The sequence below is a fragment of the Triturus cristatus genome, chromosome 3_2 (genome assembly GCF_964204655.1).
Source record: "Triturus cristatus chromosome 3_2, aTriCri1.1, whole genome shotgun sequence".
NCBI classification, from domain to species: domain Eukaryota; kingdom Metazoa; phylum Chordata; class Amphibia; order Caudata; family Salamandridae; genus Triturus; species Triturus cristatus.
In genome coordinates this window covers 830212773-830224256 of record NC_140584.1, presented here as the reverse complement: position 1 = coordinate 830224256, position 11484 = coordinate 830212773, and the positions used below count along the sequence as shown (strand labels likewise).

General features: G+C 42.5%; 1 long non-coding RNA gene across 1 annotated transcript; it reads right to left on the bottom strand.

Moving 5' to 3' along the window:
• Window positions 1–595: 595 nt before the first annotated feature.
• Window positions 596–2333, bottom strand: LOC146858245 (uncharacterized). The gene is made up of 5 exons (XR_014979668.1): window positions 2243–2333; window positions 1676–1803; window positions 1489–1576; window positions 1331–1406; window positions 596–1029 (listed from the first exon to the last, which is right to left on the bottom strand). It is a non-coding gene; the product is annotated as an uncharacterized LOC146858245 (long non-coding RNA).
• Between the last annotated feature and the right edge of the window lie 9151 nt (window positions 2334–11484).

Genomic DNA, 11484 nt, shown 5'->3' with positions numbered 1-11484 from the left:
TTATTATCAGCATGTTTTGGTAAAGTTGGGATTAGGAGTCATATCTCCTAGTCCCTAAAGCCAAAACTCATTCGCTATCACTCATATAGTGTGGGGTGATGGTGTCCTCAGTCCCCATAAATCGCCCACGCGGCTTTGCACGGGTTTCTTATTGCAGGCACCACAGGAATTTGGCCTTTTTTAAAAAAAAAAAAATTCTATGTTCGCAAAAAAAGGAATGAGTGATGGTAGGATCTTTTCTCTGTGCCCTACGGATAGTGTTGTTTACCTTTGGTGTTACAGGGCATAAGTTACTATTTGATTCAAAATTGATAACCAAGTTATTGCGGATGCACACTTGATTCTCCAAGGCAGAAATCGCAAGCAGTCAGGGCTGGCTCCAAGGGATGGGGGAGTTAACAAAGGGTCTCCCTATTTAATTTGAGGCCCTAGAGGAGGGAGAGGACACAAAAATATATAAAGTAGAAACCTCTAAACCGGCCTATACACTTATTTAATTGATCTGTTCAGGTTCTGCATTACCCAATCAAAATGTCAAAGATAAATTGCATTTCATATTATGACATTGTTATCATAGATTCACTGTCAGTCCGTTGAAGTTTTTTAGACAAAAAACGATTTTTATTATTTCTTTTTTTCTATGTAATGTGTTTTATGATTTACACATGACTTAAAACAGAAAAAAAACTTTTTTTTGGTTTTACACTTATTTTTAGTGCAGACATATTACATATTTGATATAAGAAAAAACATCCTAGACATCTGTGGTATAAAAAAGCATTTGCTAATCACTCATACTTATATTCATACAATGAGGGATAGAAAAGAAAATTTAGAAAGGAGAGAAAAGCTAGGACTCTTAGATTGGTCAGATTTCTCAGGTTGACAAGATGAAAAGATGTCAGTTTTCAATGTCTCTATGTTAGAAGTAGTGTCGCGGTCAACGTGCGTTTCAGTGGGAAACCACCTTCTTCAGGACCAATTGCATAGTGTTAGAGGATGAAATACATATAAAAGATGTCTGGGTGTCTGCAAGATAAACAAAAGGAAATGGCGTTGGCAAATGAACGGGAATGCAAATAATTTTAAAAGAAGATTACTTCCTATTATGTTAATTGAGTGCTCATCGTGCATCATAGATGTGAGTAGGGTAGAGCCATAAGAATCATGCACATTAACGTGAAATATGAGACATCAACCGACTCTTGTAGGACCCATTGGTGTAATAAGGGTGAGAATTGAAAGGAAGTAGGTGTCATGAAGAGACCCCGGATGTAGAATACCAGAAGTAGACATGCAGCACATAAGGGATAATGCTTGAGGTGACTACCTTAGGGTCATCAGGCGGAAGGCATGTGACCCGCTGTAAAAGTCGTCTGTGCCATACAGTACAACGATAATATTTTCTGGAAGAGAAGAGGTTTTAATTATTCAGCCTGATCTGATGTAGGGTTCTAGTGGCTATGACTGATGTAAAGGCCACAGTACCTTGACAAGCCAAAATGTGGAGGTACGTTTTCAATCAGAAGTTCGTTTTATTATCTCCAGGTATTTTGAGAAATCGACTGTGGCAATCCTGCGAAATAAAAGGACTATTATACCAAACCATATCAGGTTAGTTGATAACATTAAGGATGGAATGGTTAGGCCAGTTGGATACCACGTATTTGATTACCTTTTCAGAAAATGAATTGATTCTTGGAGATGGGGCCAGACAAAAGTCCTGGTTCACATCTCTCTGTGTATATTAGAATGAATTCTGTTCATTTAATTTGGATAGATATATCCGATCCCGGCATATCTCTGTAGAAAGAAAGGAAACATTGCATGGCGGTGTATATGTCCCCAGGCAGGTGCGCTTATAGAGTAAGTATATTGTGGACTGACAAGTTTTCACTAGAGATTTTAAATAGCATACTAACACGTGGTGGCAATTCCACGGAACTCTAAAGCATACCTAAGTCTCTCGTATTCTGTACCTACTGTTAGTATAGCGAGATATATAAGGTCTCTTCTGATGGCTAGTGTCAGGAAGCTATGTTTCAATATGCGCGCGTATCTATCAGTGGTAGATCCTTGGGTGATGGTATAACTTCTATTGGGGCTAAGCGGCAAGTTTGTAGAATGTAATGGAGACCCATAAACATAGATGGCCTGTAGTTTAGCTAAGACGCTGCGGACACTAATGGATGGATCTATGGTAACCTAAGTTAGATCTTCATTGAAACGAGTCAGTGCATACCTGTTTCTGCCATGAAGCATCCGTACCAAGCAGTCGAAGAATTGGAGTAAAAATCTGACATGCTTTAACGTACTGCTAAACTCGCGAGACTACGGACCTGTGCATTGTAATTGAGGTGTATCTGCATATGTTTCAGGACGCCATCTTGAAAGGGAGTTTGGTCTTACATCGTCCTATGATAGTTGAGCTGAGAAAGTGTGTCAGCGGTCCTTTTGGCTGTTTAGGATTGTAAATATAGTGTTAGTATTGTCATGTTGGAAAATATGGTTTCCGCAAAGAATTCCTGCATGCAAGGCTTGGCGCCCTGATGGAAGATGGTGTCTAGTTTTTCTCGTGTAGGATCAAACATACTCAGTTGACATGACATCTTTCTTGGTTAAACTGAGGAAGTATATCGCAAAGTCTACTAATTGGTTAGAGATGTAAGTGGGATGTTGATATTGTGAAATGGGAAGGCGGTTCTTGCCCTGGTGTTCTAACACAGAGTGCCTATGGCAGAATCAACGCCATATTGAAGTGGTGAGTTAGTCTCTAGTTGTTATCATTTAATATCAATTTAAGATCATCATTTAAGATAAAAGAGACCCCTGTAATAGTCAATTGAAAATCTTTGCACTGGGTTTTGCTGTGATTCTGAAATGGGGTTCAGAAGTCAGCATATGGAAGAGGTAGTCTAAGTATGTTGTATATTGCTTGACTAATTACAGCATGGATAGTACGAGCATGTAAATCAGGCTGCAAATAGATGTCATTATGTAATAATCCAGGTTATCTCCTCATTGAGGCCCCTGCGGACTGTGTCGCAATGGAAAATCCAGAAGGTCTCTCTATTTTTCCGCAACTTATTCATATCTTGTCCTGGTTTTCGAGATTATTTTGTCTAGGATCAACCATTTAAGATCTTGCTCTCCATGGTTGTGTTCGAGAAAATGTTTAACCATGGGTGCGTGTTCCTTTCGAGTTCTGATGGGCGATTTATGCTCTGAGAGTCTGATTCGGAATTCACGGCCAGTTTCACCTATGTAGCCCAGGCCGCATGGGCAGAGGATGAGATAGATTACATTACTGCTTCTACAGTTTGTGTGGCTTTTCAGCCTGCCACCTCTGGTTCCATATGTCCATGTCTCTGTTGTGATGGCTGTTGGGCATGCATGGCATGTACCACATCTATGGTTGCCTAGGATTTGAGGTAGTCCATCAATAGTGCTTTGCGCAGCTGAAATGTTGGTATATCGCATTCTACTGTGGACTAACTTGTCTCGTAAGTTGGCATTTCTTCTGAAAGCCACTATAGGTTTTGCAAGAGATTTGCTGCTTTCATTCGTATTTACAATTTTCCAGTTTTTGTTTAATATTTGCTGGACTTTCTGATTATAGTTTGTGTGATTGACCACACATACTAATCGTTCCATGGGATTTTTTTCATGGCCTGAGATGAGACTGTCACGATTATAATACTTTGCTCTTCTCATAGATTGCTTAATGAGGCGTTTGGGATAGCCCCTGAGTAAGAGCCTTTTCTTTAGATCTTCAGCATGTGTGTTATAATCATGTATGTTAGTACAATTGCGTCTAATTCTTAGAAATTCCCCAAAGGGGATGGAGTCCTTTTGGCAGGAGGGGTGGAAACTGGCATGTTGTAAGATTGTGTTCTTTGCTGTAGGCTTACGATAGAGGCTAACTTCAATACTTCCATTGCCGCTTTTTATCCAGATATCCAGAAATTCCACCTTTTCTGGTGAATAATGTTGTAACGCCCTGACGTCTCAGGATCGTTTAACAGACACGATAATGAGAACGCAACCACTTGTGAAGGTTTAGTTATTTTAATGAAGGCAAAAATAATACAAGGAATAAACAAAGGTTATAGTCACTGGAATCCTCCAGGCTAAGTACGTTACCAGCCCACAGCACGGATGGTCCTAACCGTCCTCTGCATATACGCCGATCCCGGCGTATGCCAACAGAGGGCAGAAATGAAATGGCCGACAATGCCACTCGGTAGGCTGTGAGGGGCACGAAGAGTGTTGGGGAGAATCGAGGAGTCAGGGAAACACCCAGCCGGGGTCTCTACCTGAAGGGAGCAGCCGCTCAACCTCTTCCTCAGACTGCACCGGGACGCGGAGTCACCTCCTGGTGATGCGTCACCGATACCCCAATCACAAGCAAAGAAGACTGAACCGAGAGCAGCCGCTCGATCGATCCCGTGGACTTCCGAGTCTGTAACGCGGCAAACACCTCCTGGTGTGCGTTACAGCTGGCAGTCCCTGTACCTCTGGTCGGGCTGGGAGTTACGACTCCAACCAGCAAAAAGCGCCACTGCGCTTTGACTCAGCCGAGTCAAAAAGCGAAGCTCAATGGTTATCCGGTAGAGCTTCCGGGTCCTTCACAGGTAACGATGGGGCAAGACACGGCCCAGGGAGTTGTGGTAAATAATTTAATTACCGGGACTTAATTTGATACAGAACATAATAAAAATAGCTCAGTAAATAAGAGGCAGGATCCGTGGTATTAGAGGTTCGGAATGGGCTTTATTCTAATGGACGATTTCGAAATCGTGGCCTCCAAGTTCCATCACCACGGAGGTTCAGGAAGTGAAGTACATACATTATTGATAATTAATCACTTTTATACAATAGGCATTACAGTGAGGCAAAGGCAAGAGGCGTAACAATTGATAGTAAAGATAACATTTCACATGCGTAGCTGAAGGAGGCGTAATTGGGAGTAACAAGAAAACGTCATTGGTTGTGATGTCACATATGGGTGGATCTATGAAATAATTTCGCAATGTCAGCAGAAATACTTGGCAGAAATGCGCGCGCAGCAGCATGACGTGTGATTGACGTGCAGCTAGGGGGTGAAGGGGACTTGACATTTAGCTCTACATGTGGCGACAGATGTCTGGAGGGTCAAGTCAACCTAATCCCAAATCATATCTAACATCCTATGTTTAAAGAACTATGTTATCCAAAAGAGAGGCCTTCTTGGAGTAGAATCTTATTCTATACTGACTATACTGACTGTTAGTGCGTGTACAAGCGTCTAAGTGTCTACACTAGATGCGAGGGCAGGAATCTTCCATAGTAACAGGGCTATGAATTACTTGTATAAAGACAGAGAAGCCGGGCCTTTGCTCGGTAGCTGGCAGAATGTTTACTTAAACTACTAGACAGGAATGCATTGGGCAGGGATCGGAGCAGATAATTTCCGAAGGTGAAATACAGTTCTTGGCAGGCAGCAAGCTGATGTCAGGCATCGTGAGCCGCGCAGAGGATGAGACAAAGTTCATGGTCACAGATGCAGGCTCGGACTGGAGCTTCAGAGACAGAAAGCAAGAAAAGCTTGATGACAGAATCAGGGCCTACTTGCCTGGACTGTAAAATGGCATAAGTGAACCATATAAAGGCGGTGGCCTTTTGTACTTAGGAATGGAATATCCGGCCTATTCATGGCGGATCTGAAAGAGGACATGTTGGCGGTGGACGCACATGTGTTTGCGTCTTCATAACTGGAACTGGAGGGAGCATACATGTACTTGTGATTCATACATGAAACCGTTGGGGTCCAAGATAGGGGACATAACTGACCAGAAAAATCCATATTTCCACATTCCCTCCTTGTCCCCTACTTGCCCGTCAAGAGATATCAATCTTCATTAATCCATTGATCTGTTCATATAGCATCATTTGTTCTTCTTTTTTCTTCCGGGATTTTGAACGAAAATCTTGATGTGGAATACACGATGTGGCACACAGACCACAAATCGCTGGTCCACATTGCAGGCATAAGCAGCAACTGAATAGTATGAGAAGGCCAATACCTAGGAAGGATAGAACTCTCCATCCCCAGGCTGATAACACGCTCCAAAACCATCCGGACCAAGTCCAAGTGCCTGGATTCTGGTGTATCTGGCTCACAATCTTATGAAGGCGGGTTATAGCTTTATATACAGATGGCGAATTTTCTGGTATGAATACGCAGCAGCTTGATCCGATGACCCTACAAGCTCCGCCCCTATCGGCCAGGATGACGTCAAGGACAAGACGATTTTGAAGCACAACAATCCGCATAGCAGACTGCTCTTCTGTTAAATTGCCTAAGGCGGAAATAGTTTCGTTCACTACTGCTTCAAGGGTTCTAGTTAATCTACGTATCAGCTTACTATTAGTAACGGTACCTATATAGGGAAAGAGACCTTTATTGAAATCTGTGTATTTTTCCCATGCTGTTTCAGTGTAATCGACTATTGGGAGATCTCTCCTTTCTCTATTGTGTACTAAATGAGTATTTCTGTGATAATCAGGAGGAGCTAGAAAAACAGGTGGCAAAAGGAATCCAATATAGCAGGTACCATCCCAATCTAGAGGCAAACGTACATATGCCGTCTGACCACATATAAAATAGGAATGGCGGGAAGCTCTGAATGTCGACTTGCCTTGATCACTGAATTCTATTACAGTGGTGCATCTACTATGGCCCATATGTATGGAACCATTCTTTCTTACACATAATTCACCTTTTACTGGAAATACTGGCATGGCGGGCAAACTTGGAGTGACTTCGGATTCGACATTCAAGATCAAGAGATTAAGCGTAAAATTACCTAATCCATATACTTCATTTTCTAGATCAGTTCCTGTTCTTTTGGGAAGTCCCTCCTTGTTGGGGTGGCAGACTTTAAGTAAAACTAAGTTCAGATTTCCCCATACCCAGTTGTCTTGATAAACTGCAGAATTTGAATCTAAGGAATTAATTAAACTAAACCATGCTCCACAGGAGCCGTTGTGTGTGAACGGGTATGGAAAAAGAGGTAGAATTCCTTTATAGTTCTGATAGGGAGGGAGTCGGCCACATATCCAACAATTTGTAGCATTGCTAACCTGATGGGAATGATGTAACATACTAATAAAAGTGTTATTGCGCAGCGCAAATCTGTATGACAATTCATGCGAAGGTAATTCACTAAAAGAATGTTCAGCAGTAATATTATAAACATGTCTAGAAATAGGATAATATATGTGCAACAATATACTTGCAATAATTATAAAAAGACTTAAGAAAAACAAAATTAATAACGTCACTGTGCAATGACTACGCAGTGATTTACAATATGCATGTCGTTTCAACATTTTTCGGGTTTTTTCTCTATTCAGATCTAAGGGATACATGTCAGAGACAAATTCAACCGCTTCACCTTGGAGAGGACTTAAACAATCAAATTTCCCGACTGATTAGATCTGAGTTTTAGTTTATAATGTCCGTGACTACTTGAGTCAACCAAAGGAAGTTTTGAGTCAATGGGTGAAGACACACGAGGTGTAGTTTTTATATCCGATGGTAGTCCATAAAATTTCTTGATATGACTTGAATGTACCCAGCCTTTTCTGCCTTCGATCTTCACGGCTGTCCTTGTGGTGAGCAAGACCAATTGTGGCGACCTCCACCTAGGATCCAGCTGAGTCTTTCGATCAAAGTTCCTCACTAAAACGAGATCCCCCGGAATTACGTCATGGGGTTTCACTTCAGTGTTGTCAGGAAAAGCTGCAGCTACCTGTGAACGACAAGATTGTAGTGCAGACATCAAGGAAGCCAAATAATCTGTCAGTATATTACAGTCAATATCAGTTATTTTACGTGGTATAGGCGTCCCCCACATATTTGGTGGTCTACCAAAGATCACCTCATACGGAGATAGCCCTGTTCGAGAGTGTGCTACCATTCTCATGTAAAAGAGTGCAACTGGTAATGCTACTACCCAGTCGACACCTTTCTCCCTGCATATTTTGGACAATCTAATTTTCAGGGTCTGATTATGTCTTTCCACGAGACCTGCTGCCTCGGGGTGTCGGACACAGTGGAATTTCCACTGATAGCCTAACAAAAGTGAAACGTGTTTCATTAGTTCGGATGAGAACGGCTGGCCGTTATCTGAGTAGACAGCACGTGGTAAACCGTATCGTGGGAAGAATTCTCGAACTAACTGTTTGGCAGTAGTCGGGGCAGTGTAATCTGAAACCGGGTATGCCTCTGTCCAACGGGAAAGAGCACAAACAACTACGAGAACATATTTGAATCCTCGACATCGTTCCATCTGGATGTAATCCATCTGGAGGATTTCAAAAGGGTGATCAGGAGGCTGAAATCCACCCTGCTCTACGGGGATGCTTTTTCCTGGGTTGAACTGACAACAGATCATACAGGTACGAACTTTTTGTTTCGCTGCTGCTCGTAAATGTTTGTTGAACCAAATGTGTTGAATGCTGTCTAGCATAGCTTTCTCTCCTAGATGCGCTGGACTATGGACAGTGTTAATAATGACTTGGACCATTGAATCAGGAAGGAACCACACAGATTTTTCCTTCGTCATCCATCCTTGATCCGTTTGGATCCCTCCTAATTCAGTCCATTTCCTTATTTCGTCTGGAGTAGCATGTGTCTGTATGTCAATTACATCAAGAGCGGGATCCTTAACCATCATGCAATGTGTTGGTGTCTGGACTATTGTCTTTGTCATATCGGATGTTTGAGTTTGAGCAGTCTGTTTAGCTGTTCTGTCAGCTAGATCATTGCCTTGAGAAATGATATCAGTGATTTTCGTATGAGCTTTGCATTTCATAATCGATATTGCAATGGGTAAATGTATTGCATCTAATAAGGCATGAATGAGGGGTCCGTGCTGAATGTGGGCACCGTGAGAAGTTAAATAACCTCTCTCTCGCCACAGCACGCCGAAGTCATGTACAACTCCGAATGCATAACGTGAATCAGTGTATATGTTGACTCTTTTATTTGTGGCTTGAATACAGGCTTGTGTCAGAGCGACGAGCTCTGCTGCTTGAGCGGACAAGGTATTTATACACTTGGTTTCAATAATTTCAGTGTCTGTTGTGACTGCGTAAGCGGCCACTAACTCTCCTGTACCTGTTCTCATACATGAACCATCTACATACAACGTCAGGTCTGGATCTGACAATGGGACATCTGTCAAATCTTGTCTGGGTTTCGTCGTTATTGTAATAACATCAATACAATCATGAACTAGTGGGTCTGTTCCATTTACGGGTAAAAGTGTGGCAAGATTCAATGTGTTACAACGTCTGATTTCTATATGTGGCTGAAACAATGTTAATTCGTAACCTGTAAGTCTTGCTATGGTCAAGTGTTGTGTTTGCGTTCGATTCACAAGAACCTCTACTGCATGTGGTACTTGTACTGTCAATGGATGTCCTAACACTATGGCATCGCTTTGTCTGATTGTTAAGGCTGTCGCTGCCACTGATTTCAGGCACGCAGGCAAAGCCTGAGCTACGGGATCTAATGTACTAGAAAAATAAGCACACGGTTTGTGTGATCCTGCTTGTTCCTGTGTGAGTACTGACAAGGCAGTACCTTCTCGTTCTGTAACAAAGAGTGTAAAATGTTTTCTGTAACATGGTGTTGCTAAAACAGGTGCTTGGCATAGAGCTTTCTTTAAGCTTTCAAAAGCTAGTGTGTGTTCCTGAGTCCAAGGGAGGACAGTCGATGTGGCTGCCTCCTGTGTTGTTAATTGAATGAGTGGTTTTGCTAGAAACGCATACTGAGGGATCCACTGCCTACAATATGAAGTGAGGCCTATGAAAGCCCGCACCTCCTTTTGTGTCTTGGGTATTGGCATATTTGCAATTAGCTGGATACGATCTGGTGTAAGCTGCCTTCCCTCCTTGGACAGCGAGTGACCAAGGTAAATAACTCGCTGGACACAGAATTGCAGCTTAGAAGGGGACACCTTGTGCCCCTTTTCGGCTAGAAATTGTAAAACCGTCAGTGATGCTTTTTCACATTCAGGTTCGCTTCGGGCGGTGATCAGCAGATCATCGACATATTGAAGCAGAGCAGTGTTGACTGGCATGTGTATACTGTCAAGTTCTCGTTTCAATGCTTGGCTATAGATGCTGGGGCTTTCTGTAAATCCTTGAGGTGCGCGTGTGAATTTAAAGCTACGTCCATTTAAACTAAATCCGAACAAGTATTGGCTTTCCGGATCTATTGGGATGCTGAAAAAGGCATTCTTGAGATCAATTACAGTAAAGAATGTTGCTTCGGAATCAATAGCTGTCAGTAATGAAGAGATGTCTGGAACTACGGGGTATTGTGGTACAATACATTTATTTAATTCGCGCAGATCAATAACCAATCGATATACTGGGGGAGCCTTTGGATCAGTTCGTTTAAGAATCGGAATTATTGGTGAATTACATACATTGGAGTCGGTCTCCACAACCACTCCCTGGCCAATAAGCTCGTCAATGATTTGCAGTAAAGCCATTACAGCATCTGGGGGTAACTTGTATTGTCGCATTCGTGGTAGTACCACTCCTGCCTTTAGTGTGACTCGATATGGTGTAATGGTCATGCAACCAACATCTGTAGGGCCTTGTGCCCATAAATGTGTGGGTAAAGTCTGCAGTCGGGAATCCATATCTCGAGACACATAGTGACCTTTGAAATCACGTAAAAACAATCTTACTCCTTCCGGAGAACAACATATTATGGCTCCTAAAGCTTTCAGTGTTTTTATACCTAACAAGTTTTCTGGACATGATTTAGTAAGCAATAAATCTGTAGTTCTGGTCAAAGGTCCTATCGTAAGTGGAAGAGGCTGTGATACTTCATTGACAATAGGTTTTCCTGAAAAACCAAGGGAAATATTCTGTGAGCCTGAGAGGGGTGCCCCTGGAACTTCACTACGTTTTATAGTTGTTCGACTTGCCCCTGTATCTAGTAAAAATTTTCTATCTTGGCCTAATAATTCACTATGTACATAAGGTCCTTCTTGGTCTACAGGGACCTCGATAAGGGGTAAGTCAACTTCCCTCTCTAGGCTGGTTCATGCATATCGTTGGTAATCAGGATAGTCATACTGTGCGGTCTGGTACAGCTGTCGTGTCGTGGTTTGTGTGGCAGCAGCAGGCAACGCTGGTGCGGCTGGCACAAACTGTATAGACTGTTGTGGAGCTGGCATGGACTGTGCATGCTGCGGTGCTCCTTGTTCATTCTGATCCTGTCTAGGTGGCCGTGGTCTTTCTTTTGTAATACCTGTGGCGATATTACGCTTCAGGACTGGGCAATCGTGTATATAATGACCTGGTTGTTTACAGTAGTTGCATGTCCCTTTTACAGGTCCTGCTGAATCACCGGAATGTGTCGTACCCTTTTTATGTCCTTCAGCTGGAACTGTCTGGGAGACTAGCATTTTCATT